The sequence below is a fragment of the Neovison vison genome, chromosome 6 (assembly GCF_020171115.1).
Source record: "Neovison vison isolate M4711 chromosome 6, ASM_NN_V1, whole genome shotgun sequence".
Classification (NCBI taxonomy): domain Eukaryota; kingdom Metazoa; phylum Chordata; class Mammalia; order Carnivora; family Mustelidae; genus Neogale; species Neogale vison.
Genome location: NC_058096.1, coordinates 110,591,002 through 110,609,963, shown reverse-complemented (window position 1 = coordinate 110,609,963; position 18,962 = coordinate 110,591,002). Strand labels below are relative to the sequence as shown.

Here is an 18,962-nt window from a genome sequence, read left to right as displayed (position 1 = left end):
TCCTTTTCTGAAACCCCCGGGGACAAACAACACCTAATATATCTAAGGCCACCGTGGATATGCAACCAGGGCTACAATTACAAGATTTGTAGGTCAAGGCAAGCCTCTGAAATTTCAGTTCGCCTCTGCAATCCGAGTACTATTTCCCTTCTAGAAAGAGCAAATTTAGAGTTAAGAGGATGAACCGTATCTAACAAGCTAATAGCTAGAATCAATTTTTTAAAATCTATCAGCAGTGGCCTTTGAGGTTAAGTATCACCAAATGGATGAGCAAGGAGGGGCAGGGCGCCCTCTTTTTGTCAAAATATGGATCAGGTCACATGTGCTGCCTTGTGCTATGCACCTGAACTTCCCAGCAGCAGGAAAAATTAGTGACTCGGGCCTTGAAGTTTCCTTCCTGGATAAGTTTAGAGAAGAAAAATAAAAAGATAGGAAGGTTAGACATTATGAGGTCAAGAACCATCAACCAAATGGAACTTGACGTTTAAAGAGAAAGAGGTAAAATATCTGGGAAGGCAGCAAAACTCTCTGCCCTCTGATTCCAAAAGAGTCTCTGCTGACTGAATATGTGTGTGTGTGTGTGTATAAATATATATTTATATATTTATATATACACACACACTGCGGCTGAATACTAGGTATTATTGCCTTCCAAAAAGCATTAAAATATAAAGGTCAGTTAGCTTAAATGGTATTTTATTGCACATACTTTAAAAAGACCTTGGACAATTAAAGCAATGAAATATATTCCTTGCCATCATTTTTAAATGTTCTTAGAAGCATAAAAAGAAGGCACACCCCCAAGTAAAAAATGTAAACTCCTTCTCTTCCTTTACGCAACATTTATTTCAGCGCCTCGCAGGGCATACAAGCTGTCTTAGTAGTCTCCAGTGCCTCTGTCCTCCAACAGTTGTCCCTGTGGTGGCCAGAGATGGATGGCCCAGCAGTGGCAAGGCCACTCCCGGAGTAAGATGGTAATCAAGAGGCCAGAAAAGACACAGGTCAAAGATCAAGACCAGATCAGTGGTTCTCCCAGGAACTTACTTAAAATAAGACTAAAGCTCACGGCCCGACCCACAGACACTGTGACATCAGGTAAGAAGCTGAAGGAGGTAGTTTGTTTTTGTTGTTTTGTGCATGGGTGCGTGCATGAGTGCGTGCGTGTGTTTGTGCGTGTGTGTGTTTGTGTGTGTTTAATTCCTTTGGAGATGCTGGTCGGTGGCCCTGCTTGCAAACCACTGACCTAGAAGATTCTAAACTCTTCTGCAGCTCCTAAGCTCTCGGAAAAGCTTCAAAGGTCTATGGCTTTACCGTAGACGTCTGAGTGGGACGGACAGCATCATTTTATTTCTCATCCAGGGTCCAGTGTCCACCGAGATAAAATGGCAAAAATGACAAATCAATTTCACTAGTCTACAGCAAATACATTTTGAAGTATTTTGCATATGTAAATATCAGTTTTTATCAACTTCCTTACATAATATATGAAACACTTCCTTAAGTTTTCAAAGGTATTGTCCTCCTAACAAAGGTACTCTAAAAGTCAGCCTTAACCCTTTTTTCCCCATCAAACTACTTGGCTTACTAGTATCTTGGGTGTGGGTTGTATTCAGAGAACCAAAGCTCCCAGGGTAGGAGAAATTCTCCAGAGATCCTCTGGACAGGCCTCTGACTTCAGGAAGCAAAGAGATCACTACCCCATTTCACAGGCAAGTCTGGTGAGGCACCCCCTCAAGACTCCGTACTCCACGCTGACATGCCTCTCTGATTTCTGAAGGTCAGAGACCTTCCTGCCGGGCCTTCACGGCTGAATACAGGGCTTGTTCTGGTTCGTGTGGGTGACTGTGACAACCAGAGGCGTCTCTCTAGGCCTCGGTTCACTAATCTCTAGCAAAGCAGGCTGAAGCCCCATAAGCTCTCATCCGAGATGGTAAAATGAAAGAAGCATGCGATACCAATCAATCGTTAACTCACTGAATGGATTAGTGACTTTGAACAAGACATTTAGAGCAAGAGAGAAAGAAGCCCCTATAATTAAGTATCAAAACCTGAGCCTGGGATATGAGAAGGGGCAGAGGATGTTAACCCCAAGTGAGTGCACCAAATTGTAAGGTGTCTGCTTCCCAGGGGCTTCTGAACATTACTGAAGCTGACGGTGACAGGGCTGTGGGGGTCATCCTTTCCACTTAAAGGGCAGAAAAATAAACAGATGCCTAGAAATATCTGTTCCAAAGCTCTCAAGGACCATGAATTTAATGCCAACAGGGGAAAAAAAAAACCAAAAGTTGTGGAAATTGCCTTTTTCAGTAATCTCCTTTTAGAGATAAAGAAATAATGAGGAATAAAGACTCTTACTCAAGATAACAAAACAATTAAGAAGCAGATAGAATACCCAAGGATATTCTAACTCATTCTCCATCTGAAAATCCTCACATCACCGTCACACTATTTTATGGTAACTCTCAACAAAATAAAAGGAAAACTGACTATACAGTTCAACAGCTACAGCCACAAAACGGAAATCTTGGAGCACCTGGGGGGCTCAGTCAGTTAAGCAACCAAATAGATTTCAGTTGGGTCATGATCTCAGGTCATGGGATCAATCCGCATGTCAGACTCCATGCTCAGCAAGGAGTCTGCTTGATATTCTCTCTCCCCCTCCGCCCCTCCTCTCTCTCTCTCTCTCTCTCAGTCTCTCTCAAAGAAATAAATAAGGAAAAAGAAATCGTTTTCTTTTCCTAACATACTAAGATTTCATAAGCAAAGGGCCACAGTAAGGGTAACATGACATATTTGCCATTTTTTTCTTAAGCAGGGCACACCCAAAAGTAAAGTTACTTTGATCTATAAAAAAAATGCAGAGAAGGAACAAGGTTTGTTATTGGATTATTAAGTTAACCCTGCAGCCTTCATTGTATGGGTGGCATTATCATATAAGCTGGCTCCTAGGAGGAGGTGAAAGGCGGTAGGAGAGCAAAGTCAGTGGGATGAAATTCAAGTCTGCAAAAATTTACTGAGCATCCTCTCCATGGACGGCTCTGTGCCAGGACCCGTGGCGAACACAATTATGAGAAAACGCCAGCCCTGCCCACAAACTGTTGAAAATCACATGAGACAGGATTATACAAACAATCTACCCTGACTGAAGCCTTGAAGGATAAATGCAAAGAAGAAGAAAAATTGACACCAGACCAAGGATGAGACCCCTGGTCACTAGCACAGCCAGCCCAGGAGACCAGGTGTGACAGGGAATGAGGAAGGGCCATCACCTACTCGACCCGACCCCCCAATGGTGCTCCATCAGAGACCCACAAATGCTCCAGGACCTCTGCCAGCCCGTGACCAAGCTACACGATGTGTGTTTCTCTTTGTGCCCTCTCTGCTGTGGGCCCATCTCCACCTCTCGTCATGCAATTCGACGAACAGCAGTTAACCACACACTGCGCTCGAAGCCCTGGGCTGGGCATCCTGCAGATGGAAAGAAACTCATCAGACACAGTCCGTGTCCTCAGGAGATGGACAAGCCGGTGAGGAAACCCGGGATCATCACCCACCCCCATTCATTTAACATTTACTATAAGCCAGGTGCCAGGGGACATGCGGAGGCTTCCGAAACGTGCAGGACACGGCTGATTTCACAGACCAGAGCGGAAGACAAGCACGTAACACCGAATAAGCACCATGCGGTGATGTCAGGTCTAAAGAGAAGTGTGCGCACCTGCCGCGGTGAGAGGAAGTGATTTGGAGGAGACGGGGTGGGTTATCAGAAAGGTACGGAATGGCGCACAACTAAGACAACTAGCAAGTATGATTCTGACTCAGATACAAGGTCGGAGGAAATAGGCATCCGATAGAAACACAAGCGATGCACCGTGAAAGGGCCCCTGGGACTCTTCTGAGCAAAGCCCGAGCTTGAGGGCCAGGGAGAATATCATCTCATCAGGCCAACCAGCCAATCAGACCTGCAGAAACTTCAAGGGGGTCCCACAGGGCTAGGAGCAGAAGTAGGACCGACACCCAGAACTCCACAGGACGGGACGATGCTTCTTCCCCAAGCCCACCCTGGTCCTCTGGGTCTGGCCACACCCAGCCATGCCACCTTGTTGTCCGAGGCCGTGGACTGAGGAGTCACCTCGGCAGGTGGCTCATATCGTGGACAAAGGGTTCCCACCTTGGCAAAGTGGACTTTCCATCCTTTTTGTTTGCCCACGAGGGGGCATGTTTGTTTTTAAACGTTCCCAAATGAAAAGCCATCCGCTGCCTTCCTCAGCTCTGTATGAGAGCATGTGGACATGAATTCAGTTTAGTGTCAGAATAAACATTCTAGGAACCTCTTTCTTCCGTAGTGGGGAAACTGAGGCCCGCTTGCACCACGGGTCAGAGAGCATCTGGAAGAAAGGTCTAGCACGTCTTACTAAATGCCCCCAGCTTGGTGGCCCATAAGCTCAATCTCAAAGTCCACATTTTCTGTCACCTCCCAAGCAACAGGACATCGGAGGGCAAGCATGCTGCCAAAAGGAGACATTAATTAACTGTATATTGCACAGACAGATCCTAAGAAATTGAGAAATAAAGAGAAAGAAATCATTTCAAAGTCTTCTCTCAAACTTCTCAAAGGTCCTTCTCAAGCCCCTTCCCTCTGCCACGTCCCCTAAGGCCTTTGAGGTTTGCTCTCTCATTCAACTGCCCCAGCTCCCACCATTCCATCAGCATCCAACAGCAAAGGTGGGAGAGGACTGCCAATTTCTTGTGAATCCTGAAGATTTCCTTTATGAGTCATGGAAAACTGAAATAACTCAGTGGGCTGGGGGGCGGGGGGAGGGCTTGAGAAAAAAACACAGTTTTAAATCAGTTCCCACTAATTTGTTCCTCTGTGGGGTAGAACTCCTGAGCACAGGAAAAATCAAGTTTCTAGAGCTGACGCAAAAACGGGAGTTTTTGTTCGGTTGTGTCAATTGTCATTGTGGCATTTCTTATTAGGATTTTTCGTACTGTCATTTTTTTGTTAAAATAATTATAGTTTGATCAGTGTAGGAGCTATTTTGAATCCACGGGACTTTCCTAACCAGATTGTTTTGGCATTTTAAAGTCACTCACATTCAGGGCCTAAACAATATGGCAAGTATCTCCTTTTTTTCTCTCCTTTATAGTCAAATTCTAAACAAAAGAACCATCTGTTCTCTCTCTAAAAACATCAGCCCTTGTTTTCATTTTTCCGTTAATAATAATGCCTCAAACCTATATCATGTCTTTCTGCAACTTGCTTATTAAAGCACTCCGTCAATAATGCCTCATTCAACTTCAACATCTCCCCCTATAAACTGGGGAGCAAGGGGAAATGTTTGCCAATTCTCCATTAAACGAGTGATTTTCGGCTATTTGGCGACTCGTGCACAGGTGATGGCATGGTAGCCTCAAAAGGGACCTTGGGGCCATCATCTAACCCCGTTCTGGCTCTTCGATATGTAAAAGGGAGACCCGAAAGGAGAAGTCACTGCCTGTTCTATTTGTGTACTTACTCTCAACCCCCCGACTGAAAGCAGTGAAGGTAAGAACCATGTCTTGCACATTTTTGTATCTCTGGCAGCTGAGGTGTAAAAAGTGCTCATTCAAATATTTGTTGAGTAAAGGAAAACGTTTGTGAATTCCACAGGTGGTTGTGGCAGAGCTGGGGTCAGAGTTCGGCAAGTCCGTCCTCCTATTAAGTGTATTACTCTTCCTAATACCACACAGATCCGAACGCAAGAAGAATCGAATAAAGAGCCACCAACTCGGGGTTGGGGGAGGGAGGGGATGAGAAACAGGCCTGTGTCTAGGAGCTGGACAAATCCAGTAGGAATCACCAACTTTGGCCAGTGGCCACGGTCAAACGTCACCCATGTTAAGGGTGACTCTCTACCAGCGCTGCACTATGTACATGTTCCTCGTACTTAGGGATTCGGTGGAGCTAGTCCTTCAACCTTACCCAACTGGAAGAAGTGATGTGTCTTAACGCCAAAGTACAGCACGTCCCCATACACCCATGAGCTCAATAAGAGCATCTTCTACCCTGCGATTTGCCCTCATCACTCACTGTAACTCGAGCACCCAGAGTCTTGGGATCATGAAATCCACCAGCCCCGAGTTTTCCAATGAGCAGAGAGGTCACTGAAATAAAACCTTTTTTCCATGTGCCTCGCTGGAAATCAGCAACTCATTTGGCATGTTTTTCTTATTTTCAGACTGCCCTCTTCCCTACTGCTACTCTTTGAAGCTAAAGTAAAAATAAATTATTTCTGGAAAAGCAAGTTAAATGTGGGATTCTGTCATCAGAATTGCTTCTACAGTAGCAGTTCTAACACAGTCAATAACTCCCTGAAGAGTCTTCAGAAATCGTTTGTCCATGTAGACAAGAAAGCTGGAGGTCCAAGGAAAAAGGGATAAAACTTTTTTTTTTTTTTTAAAGTAACAGAAAAAAAGAACTCCAAGCCGAAGAGAATTCAACTATATGACACCGTGGTCTCACATAAAGAGAGTTAGTTTCAGAGAGGAACAAGAACCAAATTAGTCACAAAACACAAAGAAATCAACATAAATAAACTTTCAAACAATTTTGAGGTTTTGTTTTTTTTTTTTTCTGGCAAGGGGGAGGCATGGAGGTGTTGGTAGGGGAGAAGAGAGAGACACGGAGAGTAAGTGGAGAGACCCAAACCCTAACACGCGGTGTCTGACACGGGCACCGGGGCTGCTGCGGTGTCTGGGACTGTCTAGCACGCCGTGGAGGGGCCCACAGACGGCACGTACCACCTAGCACACAGCTGCGGAGAGCTGCCCCTGCACACACAGCAGGTAGAACAGGTTCAATTCATGCTACATCAACAGTCCCTTCCTCCCTCACCACCCTCTGCTCCTAGAGGCCTCCCATGTCAAGGCTGTGCCCAGGGCCATGGCTCATTCTTGAAGCCACTACACACAACGTGAACCCTCTCTCCGTAGGTTCCTGACAAGCTTCCCTTCCTGCTCTCAGGCCATACATCATAAATCATACACCATAAATCCAGGATCCGCACGTTTCACATTGAAAAATGAAAGGGAGAAGCACCTGAGTGGTGCAGTCCCTTAAGCCTCCAATTGGAGATTTGGGCTCAGTTCATGATCTCCGGGTCATGAGATCAAGCCCCGCGTCCCGCCCTATGCTCAGCGTGGGGTCTGCTTGAGATTCTCTCTCGCCTCCTTCTGCTCCTCCCACTCGTGCTCATGCACGCTCTTTCTCTCTCTCTCAAATAAATAAATCTCTCCAAAAAATAAATAAAAAAATAGAAGTGAAAGGGTCCTACATTTAAGAACACATAAAAGAGCCACAAAATGTTACTTCACTGGTCCTGATTTCCAACCTTAACTTTTTCAGAGGGTCACCTGTAAGTTATTCGTTGGGGATGTCAGTGAACTAAGCGTCCCTCTGACGTCTGATTAGGTATCTGTAAGGTCTGCAAGAACAAAGAAGGCCTGAATCTGGCCCTTGCAGCCCTGACATTCTCCTCGTGCCAAAACCGTACCTCAAGAAAGAACACTCCCTCCACAAAAAAAGAAAGAACCCCAAAGCATGCAGGTGCTCCATCCCATAAAAGCAGCCCACTGGCTGAGAGTAAGTAACCTCTGATAGTGATGACTCCTACTTCTCCAAATAAAAGTTTCTATCAAAGGATGCTGTTGCTTTGTTATTCTACACACTCAATTAAAGTTGAATGATTTGGGGGAAGGCTCTTAACCACCCAGGACATCAGCTTCCTTTTCTTTCTTTTTTTTTTTTTTTTTTAAGATTTTATTTATTTATTTGACACAGAGAGAGAGAGAGATCACAAGTAGGCAGAGAGGCAGGCAGAGAGAGAGCGAGAAGTGAGCTCCCTGTTGAGCAGGGAGCCCAATGTGTGGCTGGATCGCAGGACCCTGAGATCATGACCTGAGCTGAAGGCAGAGGCTTAACCCACTCAGCCACCCAGACGTCCCATCATCAGCTTCCTTTCCTACAAAATAAAACAGTCAAATTCAGTACTCTTTAGCCTTCCTTCTTGCTCAGAAATTCTGTGCCTAAATGTGAAGTTCCCACTGCCAAGCGGTCTGCCCTCTCCCTCTGAGTACCCCCATCTATACCCCAGGCTCACGCGCACACACAAACACACACACACACACACACACACACACACACACACACACGGGTATATACATACTCACTCTTAAACAGTCCACAGCTTTGTCAGGCAAGCTGTAAGCAGTTCCCACCCACATTCCCCACCGCTGCTTCTCTGCTTAAGACCTGACGCCAAAATGATCTTTAACTCAGGTTACAAGAGGGAAATGAGACATGAAGACACGGTTTACATACAGACCTTACCTTGAGATGACATCTTCTGGGTTCCAGCAGTGTCTCCATCACCCCAGGCCCCAGAGGAAGCCATCTGCCAGAGTTCCAGCTGTTCAAGTCCAATCTCTACCTCTCACTCACTGAGACCTTGAATAAGTCATTTTACCTCTGCAGGCCTCAGTTTCCCTGAGTTTGCCAAAGTATCTAAGAATTAGGGCATCCTACTCTAGAGCTCTCCAGTGTCACTGGAAATCAAAGCAAACACCCACCAAAGCCCTCCATCTGGTATTGCTGTTGACCTACGAGCTCTCAGGTGAATGGAAGTGACTTTTTGCATGATCTTGCACAACAAATAATAATAGCACATCGACAGGGGCAAATACTTCTACTTTGTGCTTGTTTATTTGTTTATTTCCAGGCTAAAGAAGTTGCAGGAACCACCTGCCCACGGCTTGTGGAGATTCCACAATGCCCTTTTTTTAAAAACAATGATCCAGAAGATCAGAAACTAAAAAAAAGTGAAAGTGGAAACCACACGGTAAAAATATGGAGCCTAAAATATTGAGAAAATGATTTCAGAAAAAAATCATACCGCTTCCCTCTTTAAAATGCTTTTTTGTTTAATAATAATAGTAATAATGACTGTATATAAAATAATAATCTAATTGAGTCCAGAAAATACTGATTTGCCTAGGATTCCTTTCAGCCGTGTGTTCAGCACGCACAGCAAGACCATAATACTCATGTTTCTATTTGTTGCCCTCAACTGACATGGTTGGTCGTTTGTTTTGTTTTAAATAAAATGAGGAAGCAACAAATATATTAAATTCATCTGCAAAAAACCCGTATTTGCATGCGGAAAACAAATAAGTGGGTGCCTGAATGGGTGATTAGGCGTGCAATTGCCCATCTGCCCCAGCCTCCCTGCAGGTGCGCCTGCCATGGCAGTAGAGTCAAAAAGGAGAGTCCTCTGCCAGGAAAACCAGGACCCTGCACATCTGGACTGGTTCTGAACTATGTGCCGCTGAGGTCCCAGCTCCCACCTCCTGCCCCTGAATCTTAAACCTGAAAAGCAGAAAAGCTGAGAAGTACTTTTGTTAGACTTCCATGGATTCTCTACATCACAAACATTTTTTTTCCCCCTGAGAATCTTCAATAGGTATTTATTAACAAGCATTTGTTGTTGCAATGGTTTTTAGGAGCGATGGGTGAGCTCCTCTCCTATATGCTTCCACTCGGGCACTCTACTCCAGCCACCAGCCTCCTCATTTTTCTGGAGGGTACCAAGCAGGCTTTGGCCTCGGGGCCTTTGAAACTGCTTTTCCTCAACCTGAAACATTCTTCCTCTTCTGGGCCCCGACTTACTGCTTCACTCCATTCAGGCCCCCACTCATGGGGACCCTTATCAGGAAGAACTTCTCAGACTAATGAACTTAAATCTGTGTCCTCCCCAACCCCTGTGGCCTTAACCTGTCTTATTTTTCTTCTGAATATAGATTACAACTAAAATATTATATATTTATGCATTAACATGTATATGGCCTGTCTCCATCAAATAGAAGGCTGGTTAGATGTTCATAGAACCTGGAGTAATGTGTAGGACACAGCAGATGCTCAACACTTGTTAAGTTAATGAGCCACCATTATTATTTGCAAACCACTGCCCTAGGCACCATAGGTCCTCTTAAGGAATAAGACAGGATTCATGCCCTTAAGAAGCTTCTATAATCTGGTAAAGAAGGAAAACTGGAAGTCCACTTACACAGCAGAACTAAATGACATGAATATTCCACTGGATGTATAAGCAAAGCACTCTGAACGTACACAAAAAGCATACCATTGACGGTAGGATAGGGAGGGTTGAGGAAGGCCAACAGAACAGAATTCTCTGGAAATACCTTGAAAAGCACAGATATCATCCTCAAAAAATACACTCCGTATAAAAAAGTACTAATACATTCTCCGTTAGCCTGCTTTCCTTCATCAATAATGCTAAGTGAGACAAAAGATTGCCCGAGATACGTCAGCATTTATGTGTGCCAAGACCATGGAGAAGGGAAGAATCACTTTCCTCCATAAAGCCTTCATTTCAAAATGGAATTATTTAAATGCACATAAAATGTGCCTTCAGAAAATTCCAGATTCTGAGGACAGGGAGGACCTTAATAGGCATCTTATTCCCTCTACAAAGGACCCACCAGTTTCAGCCTCCACCTATATACCTAGAGTAGTGAACTCAAAACCCCTCAAAATGGCACATCCCAGCGCTGGTCTACCCATAATACTAAGTCCTTCTTCGCATGTCTTTCTGTTGCTCCCACTCCCTGCTTCCAGAACTCCTTGTGAAGTCACAAAGAGTGAGTCTGTGTCCCCTTCCATGGCAAAGTCCCACTCTACTCCCTCTTCCTCCATCCCCTTTTCTCTCTTCTCCACACTAACTATGTCCAGTTCCTTCTTTCATCCCTCAAAAGGCTCTATTTCCAGTGTCATCGGCCATCCCAATCATCCCTCTTCCTTTACCTCCTCCATCGCTCTCCCGTTCCAGGACCTATTTTTGTTTGGAACTGACCTAGAGTCCGAGCAATGTAGCACTCTGCTGAGAGCTAAGCATTTTGTCTGGGATCAGGGAGAGGGGAACTGAGGATCCAAAAGATTCCATGGGTTAACTCTGTGAGCCCTGATCCTGGCAAAGTCATCTAACTTTCTGACTTTGACCTTAATATGCCATAACTGACATAAATAAGAATTGTATGGCCATGAAAACACTTTCAAAGCAAAGAAGACAAAGAGGTGAAAGGCATCTTGTGGCCCTTCCCTACCTCAAGGATATACAGATTTGGGGGGGGGGGGGGGGAATCTTGTGCCTCCAATAAACCATGGCCCCTCTAGTCTTATTTATCTCAGCTTCTCAACTCCCACAGCCAGCCTGCATGAATACAGTGTGAGATTAGAGCATATATTTTTAACCATCTCTAAACCTGAGACTGGATTCTTGCCACTGCCAGCTGTGTGACCTTAGCTAAGACACTTCAAGTCACCAAATCAAAGCATCCCAGAAGGCAAAAGAGAAAGAGATCTCTAAATCATCTAGTCAAAAAACAGCCAAGAGACCTCTTTGTACGCCTCCACCATCCCTTCCCCAACCACAGCCCTGGCAAATATTGCCACATGATCATGGACTCTTTTCTACTCCATCAAGACGGAGCTTCAGAATCCTCAACACATCATCTCAAGGAGCCACAACCACATCGCCACATGAAATGAACTGTAACCACTCATTCTTCAGAGAAGGAACACGAACACTCAAGAAACGGGCCATGACCGTCCCATGACTGTGTCAAGGGCAGAACCAGAACTACAGAGGCCCCTTCCCCACTCCCCTAAGTCACTTCTCCTCTTCCAACTCTGATACACTGTGAATACGCCTTGACATGGGGATAGGGAGCCTGCCACTGCACGGAGTTCTGTAAGAAAGACCGAGAAAGGATTTCCAAGTAGGGGACAGAAGAGAAGGCTGGAGGAAGAGGTATATCTGAGCCAGAACTGAAGAGGCCTACTATCTGTAGGAACCAGTGGAGGGTCTCGGACTTTAGCAGAAGAAAAGTCAAGATCATAGAGGCATTAACAAGAGTAGGTTCAGCACAAACAATGGAAGGATGAGGGTTGCAGGGCTCTGACGAGGGCGACAGGCAGCTGGGCAGAGCAATAGCCATGACGGACGCCATGGTGGCCCTGGGGAGAGGAGCAAAGAAGAAGATGACAAGACAAGATTAGAAAAGCAAACCAGAGTCTGTGTGGTGTTCCCAAAGCTGGTATGTGTTTTATTTTTTTTAATTGACTTAAAGGCCTTAAGACTCATAAATGGGAAAAGAAGATAAGGAAGGAGTGGGAGGAAAGGAAAGAATCTCTCTCCATTCTCAATGGGAAAAAAAAGCCTTGCTATAAAATGTATTACAGGAACACTTTCATTATGTAAAAGCCTATTTTGTTTTCATGTCATTCTTAGATTACATCATAGAGTGGCTGCAGCCGTCTCGTACCATATTATAAATAAATCACTAGCTTAATCATAGGATGAGCCAGGGCCCTAGATTTAAAAGGGAAATATTAGATCATTTTTAATAACTGATATAACTCAAGCCAGTCGCCATTGAAGCGGGGTGAGGTGATGTCATCCTATAGAAGCCCGAAGAGGAAACCAAAGAGGGTCAGTGTGGGCAGGCCCAGAGAAGCTTCCACGTACAGAGGAAGAGGTGGCTGGTGGCAGCTGAGTGGAGCTCATCCTCTGGACCAGAAAACCTTGTCATGATGAGAGCAACACTTACTTTTCCCGCACTGGTACCCCCAAGGCCTCGCTCATGAACTACAGGGTATGAGTATTTTGTTCTTAGAGCTACTATATTCCCAAATGCCAGAAAATATGAGCATATTATGATGTCTGTATTTATGTCTTGACAAAATTATAAACCTAAAGGCTATTTACCTATTCCGGAATGACACATGTAAATGCTGAGGGTCTGGTTCAAGCCAAGTGGACAGTGCAAAGGGGAGGCATTGGGAAAACGGCCTGACAGAGCCCAGAACTGAGGGTGATTCCCAGCACTTACAGACTGTTAAGGAGAGCACAGGCTAATGTTTCATGGACACCTACTATGTGCTAAGTACCAGGCTCCACAGGCCCTCTGAACCCACTATTCTGCTCTGTGAACACGAAAGAACCCAAAGAGCAGCTGCTCTTTGCACCCGTTTTTTCAGACATGGAAACCACTTAAAAAAATGCATAAGTGACTTCAGTCTCCCTTTTCCAAATTTTGCTCTACCTTGTTGCCTTCACCCAACAGAAACTATTTCCTGTTACAGACTTTCAGTAAGAAATTAAATAAGAGACAAGCAATACTTTGAAAGCACTAATGATATAAAAAAATATATAGAGAGAGAGAGAGAGAGTCAAAAAGGGCCACGGAGCAGGGGAGTAGTATTAACATTCTGGCTAGTGACAGTCTAACCCAAGCAGGCTTTCCTTCTTTTGGCTACAGGGCTACTAATGAGCTTGACCATAATTTTCAGTTTTCCAATTTCCATGAATTTTTTAGGAATTTTAAGGAAAACTCTAAGGAACCTGTCATCTTCTATGAAATGGACTGCTGAGCTTGGTTTTATAAAAGACAGTTTGCTTGGGGCTGGGGAGGGGGGCAGCAGGAGGATAGATTCTCTAGAAAAGAACTTTCTGCCAGTTCTGCCAGACAGAAGGTACTGGCTGAGGTTTTATGTCTGATCCTGTCAGTCCCACAGCGATGCTGTATATCGGCTCACTATTCTTAATACAAATGTTATTCCTACTGCAGAGACACACCGAGCCAAGTAACACTGATTTATGCAACTTTTCAGGACACAGTTCTACCCAACAGGAGATGCAGACCCTGAAATTTAACTAAAGGGACAACATGAAGGCTCAAGACCAAATTTCAACCTGTTTTCCCCTAATTGGTTTCTGGGACAGGAAAGAGGCTGTAAAGAGCAGAGAAAACATGCTGAAAACTGGTATGGACTGAAGCAGAGGCAGTATGGAAAGATGGAGAAGCAGCAGTGGAGCCAGAGCCAAAGGAATCTCTGGGGAACCCCCCAAAGGCTGCTGATGGCTCTGTGACCGCAGAAGGAGTCTGTCCCCCTCTAGGTTTTGGTTTCTCATGAGTAGAGCAAAAGCTCCAGCAAGAACATCCGAGCACTTCTATCCAAGCAGCTCTAACTGCTCAGGAGGGTAAAAATGTAGAGGCATGGGAGTACAGCACTCTTCCAAAGTGTGTGTTCCTCCTCTGAGAAGCCATGCCAAGTTTGCATTCTGTGCAGTTATAGATCAATGCTTATATCTAGATTTTAAACAGCGTTCTGTCCCAAAAGCCTTCAAGTTAGGTTGTTCCACAGAAGTGTGCTGAGTTTCTTCAGTGGCTCCGTGTAACTCCTTCTCCCACCTTCATATATGCCATGTAACCTAGGGCATCTGTGTAGACGGCCCTTAAGGTGGCTGTCTATAACTCCGTCTCCTGGTATTCATACCCTTGTACAATCCCTCCCCTTGAGTGTGGGCTGGATTTCATGCCTTGCTTTGAGCAATACAGTGAGGCAGAGAGAGAAGGTGTGCCACAACCAGGATGAGGTTACAGAAAGGCTGTGCCTTGTATCTGGGGGATTCTCTCTTACTCACTTGCATGGAGGGAAGGCAGCTGCCATCTTGTGAGCTGCCCTATGGCGGGGCCCTCATGGCAAAAAACTGAGGGCCACCTTCAGCCAACAGTCCACAAGGATCTGAGGCCCTCAGTCCAAAATCCTGAGAGGACATAAATCCTGCCAGAGCCTGGGGGGTGGGGGTGAGGGGGGTCTTCCCCAGCTGAGCCTTCAGATGAGACTGCAGGCCAGCAGACAACTAGACTACAACCTCAGGAGAGGCCCTGAACCTCCCATCTAAGCTGCTCCCATGTCCCAAATCACAGACAGTGTGAGATTATAAACATTCCTTGTTTTAAGCAATAAGTTTAGGGCTTGTTATGCAGCAATGGATAATAAAGATAGCAGCCACAGAGGAGAGGCCTGGTCCCTACCAACTCCACCATTTTTCAGGCCTAGGAAGTAGACCATGACATTAGCTATCAGAAACTCTTGGGGGGAACCCTGTCCCCCCCCTCCCCAGGCAGAGATGCTTCCCCATTTGGTGACACATACCCAGGCATGTTCTGACCACACAGAGAGGACCCTGGAAATAAAATCAGTATAGCTCAAGGTCAACATGACACTTTTGGCTGCAGGATGTTGATGGGAAAAAAACTGGAGATGGAACCACACCTGGAAGGTCAGAGACTCCTTACACACCTAGCCATACCAAGGACTCACGGGGCTCCCCATGCATTAGGCATCAGACCCTTCCTAACACACAGGAATCCAAGGAGGAGAACCTAAGAATTCCTCTGACCTTCTAGTGCCCTACGCAACACAGAACAGAGGCATCTCCACTGTGCTGAAATAGAAGAAATAGAAGAATATGGACTTAGGAGGAAGGAAACAAAACAAGAGGGAGAGTGAGAGAGCTCTACCTTTGACTTTCATGGATAGCAAACATTTCCTATAAGACATCCCTGGGTTACAGAACCGTCACAGAGCCCTAGATGGCTGGATGCGCTCCTGCTCAGACCCAGCAAGTCTTTTTGTATTTTTGAAGCAATAATATAAAAAGCAATGAAAGCTGGCTCAGCAGATGGTCATACATGCCCAGAAACCACCTGACCAAGTGACTGTAGGGAGCCAAGACATTTACCTCTGGCGGAAGTGACCGTAGCTTTGCTTCCGGCACAGACTAATACCTGATCCTTCTAAGGACCAAAGAGGAAATATTAAAAATGAAAGCCCTTGGCTACCGTCAACAATTATACAGTAGTATCAACAGAGGAAAATAATTTCCTTCCTGACTCCCACTGAGCCGGTGACGCCTAGAGCAGAAGGTGTGATTATCTAATCAAACAGAGCAAGAGTGGAATAGCTAGACTGTAACTTCTAAGGGATTTCTCAAGAATGGAGACTTCTTCAGTCTCCCAATTCTAGCTCCTTCCACCTCCTGCTACCAAGAGCAAAATCCAATATGAAAAGCACTAACAGCACACAATTTTATTTCAACGTCAACCACGACCATTACACAAGGTTCCAGATCTAGCTCTTTTCAAAGACTAAGGACAAATTAGCGCCCACCCAGTCCTAAAGATGATGGGGCTGCAGGACTGGGAGGAAAAACATACACTGAGCTTATACCATGTAGCTGGCATGGTCCTGGAGACTACACATTACACTGTCTTCTTCTTTATATTCAAGATTATTAATTAAACCAAAGAAGACAACAACCTATCTATCATGTAATAATCTATCATGTATGGACCGCACTTCACAGTCTGCAAGACAGGTTGGCCTCTCCCGATCCATCTGCTCTAAGCAAACATGAGAGGCGGGCAGTGCAATGATTATTACTCCTAACTCCCAGATCAGGGAAACGAAGGCAGGGAGCACTGTTTTTCTGGGGGTGCACATCTAATAATGGAAGACCTCTGATACCCCATCCCACAAACTCACAGCCTTGTTAGGCACTCACAGATTTCTTAAGCCATACTGGCCCCCAAAGACTCATTTGTTTCCATCTCAGAGAGACATGAAGGTAGCCTCATCTGTGCTAGATTTCCTAAAACTCTCCAAACAGAATGGCCAGTGTCTGGTGGAATGCCCTTGGAAGGTTCACTTACTACATTTAGATTCATTCCTTCTATCCATGGAAATGCACTGTGCACATATTATGTGCTAAAGATTCCACTAGACTCAAGATACACCTACGAATGAGAGATGCTACCCCTCTTCCAATCAGGTTTTGTATTCTTTTCTTTTTAAAGGTTTTATTTATTTATTTGACAGAGAGAGAGAAAGAGAGATCACAAGTAGGCAGAGAGGCAGGCAGAAACAGAGAGGGAAGCAGGCTCCCCGCTGAGCAGAGAGCCCGATGCGGGACTCAAGCCCAGGACCCTGAGACCAAGACCTAAGCCGAAGGCAAAGGCTTAACCCCCTGAACCACCCACATACCCCCTAGGTTTTACATTCTTAAAGGCCATCCTCAATGTATACTCTGCCTCCTGCCCTCTCCAGCGGAGTCTCATTCCCGTAACACTTCCTGGTGAAACGTCGTTTCCAGTCTTTATAGCATTCTCGTATAGACAGTCCAGCTGGCTAATGTTCCTCTCCGAGGACGAAGAAAGGACTAAAATCTGACTCTCGAGGGGAGCTCTGTTAGGAAGGTAGGGAAAAAGTTCCCGGTCACCCAAACAACGCTAGGCCTCTCACCACCTCCTAGCAACACCCAGAAATTCTTTGAGAGACCACTCTTCTATGCCATGTAACTGCCATGAGATTTGGGGGGGGCTGTCTTCCGGAGCAGAGACCAATGCACAGGCGAGTTAGCACAGTCCCGTCCTCTCGGCCTCAGTGGCTGTGTGAGGAATGCACAGCAACCCAAGGTCATGGGGACATGGCAAACAAGGCTCTTCCCCCGCAGTGGGAAGAGGAGGCCTAGAGCCTGGATGGAGTAGGCAGCCATCTCATGACCACAGGGTGAGACTTCCAAGGTTGAAGTCAACACAGAGAAGGCAGAGCAAGGAGCAAAAACAAAGAGACAGAGCCGAGTCCTGTTCAAACTAGGGCTGAAGCCCACCTCACCTCTGGACTGGCCAGCTTCTAGCAGGATCCCCCATCCACCGAGTTCTAGAGGACACTCTATTTCATGCAGTCCAAGGCTGCATAGGCATTTTAGTGTTCTGGTTTTTTGTTTTTTGTTTTTTGTTTTTTTTAAGATTTTATTTATTTATTTGACAGAAAGAGAGAGAGCACAAGTAGGCAGAGAGGCAGGCAGAGAGAGAGGAAGGGAAGCAGGCTCCCCACTGAGCAGAGAGCCCGATGCGGGGCTCGATCCCAGGACCCTGAGATCATGCCCTGAGCCGAAGGCAGAGGCTTAACCCACCCAGGCACCCCCTGTGTTGGCATTTTAGGAGACATAAACCACTGCTGGCTCACAATTAGCTTCGGACAATGAAAATTTCTAAGTGTCTTCCAGCTTCCCCCCGCTTAGGCGTTCTATCCCATTCTGTCATCATACACTGCGTGTTTGTTTTTAATCCAGGTTCAAGTCTTCATATTAATCATAATTTCACTTTAAACACTGAAAAAACTCGGGAAATAGAGCAGGTAACAAAGATGCACATTTGATTCCTAAAGTATGTGCTGAGGGCAAAACATCCAAGACCTTGTGTGAAATTTGAACAAGCTAAGGTATTTAAGAGCCGAAGCAGTGGTTGCCAGCCTTTTATCTGATGCAGATCGATTGGCACACAGAAGATCAGTTGTTCTTTTAAGATACATTGATGAAGAGAAGGTGACAAAATGTAACTGTAAACTGTCACACTTTTAAATGAAGTTAGGTTTTATCACTCACTACAGTACCTGCTCTGTTCTGGAAAACTATGCCCTAAACTCAGGCAAGGCATATTATGTACTCAGTATACAGCCAGCGCTTGGGGTACACAGGGACTGGCCCTCAGGAGGGGGACCTCCGATCTCAAAGTCTAAATGGAAGCTCTTCCCAGAATTGTCCCGTTGTTTTCCTCAGATCTCTGCCCAGCCAAGGGGGGACCCCACCACTATCCTTTTCACTGCACCTATTTTCTAGAACATGATGTTCTAGTCTACCAGCTGAACGCAGAAGTATTTCAAAACACAAGGGAAAGCTTCCCTTACCTGTTCGCCATTCCCCTTTCTGAGCATGGAACGGAATCCCAGCGGAACTCTAGCAGGCCCTTTTAAGACAACGGCTCACACTCTCTGCCTGAGCCAATCTAGCCTCCCTGGCTACCTCGAAGGATTTTTGTGAAAACAAAATGAGATTGCAGAAGAAGCAGCACCTCGAACGGGGGGTAAACAAGAATCATTCAATAATACAACTTTTCTTTCCTTGCGAACACCCATACCACTGTTCACTGACATTTTCATTTTGGTCTTTCAATTTCAAGAACGCGTCCCTCCCTGCCAAAGGAGAAAGAAGGAAGCA

General features: G+C 45.5%; 1 protein-coding gene across 8 annotated transcripts in view; it reads right to left on the bottom strand.

Annotated features, from left to right (window-relative positions):
• The window catches only part of LOC122908796 (LIM domain containing preferred translocation partner in lipoma), a 673,192-nt gene that overhangs the window by 590,225 nt on the left and 64,005 nt on the right, over positions 1-18,962 (bottom strand). The window contains exon 1 of one of the 8 annotated variants that reach the window (XM_044251975.1): positions 8,372-8,521. The exons of the other annotated variants lie outside the window; for them this stretch is intronic. The gene's annotated coding sequence lies outside the window, so the exon portion shown is untranslated. Of the gene's footprint in view, positions 1-8,371; positions 8,522-18,962 lie in introns of those variants that run through there. 8 annotated transcript variants of the gene reach the window in all.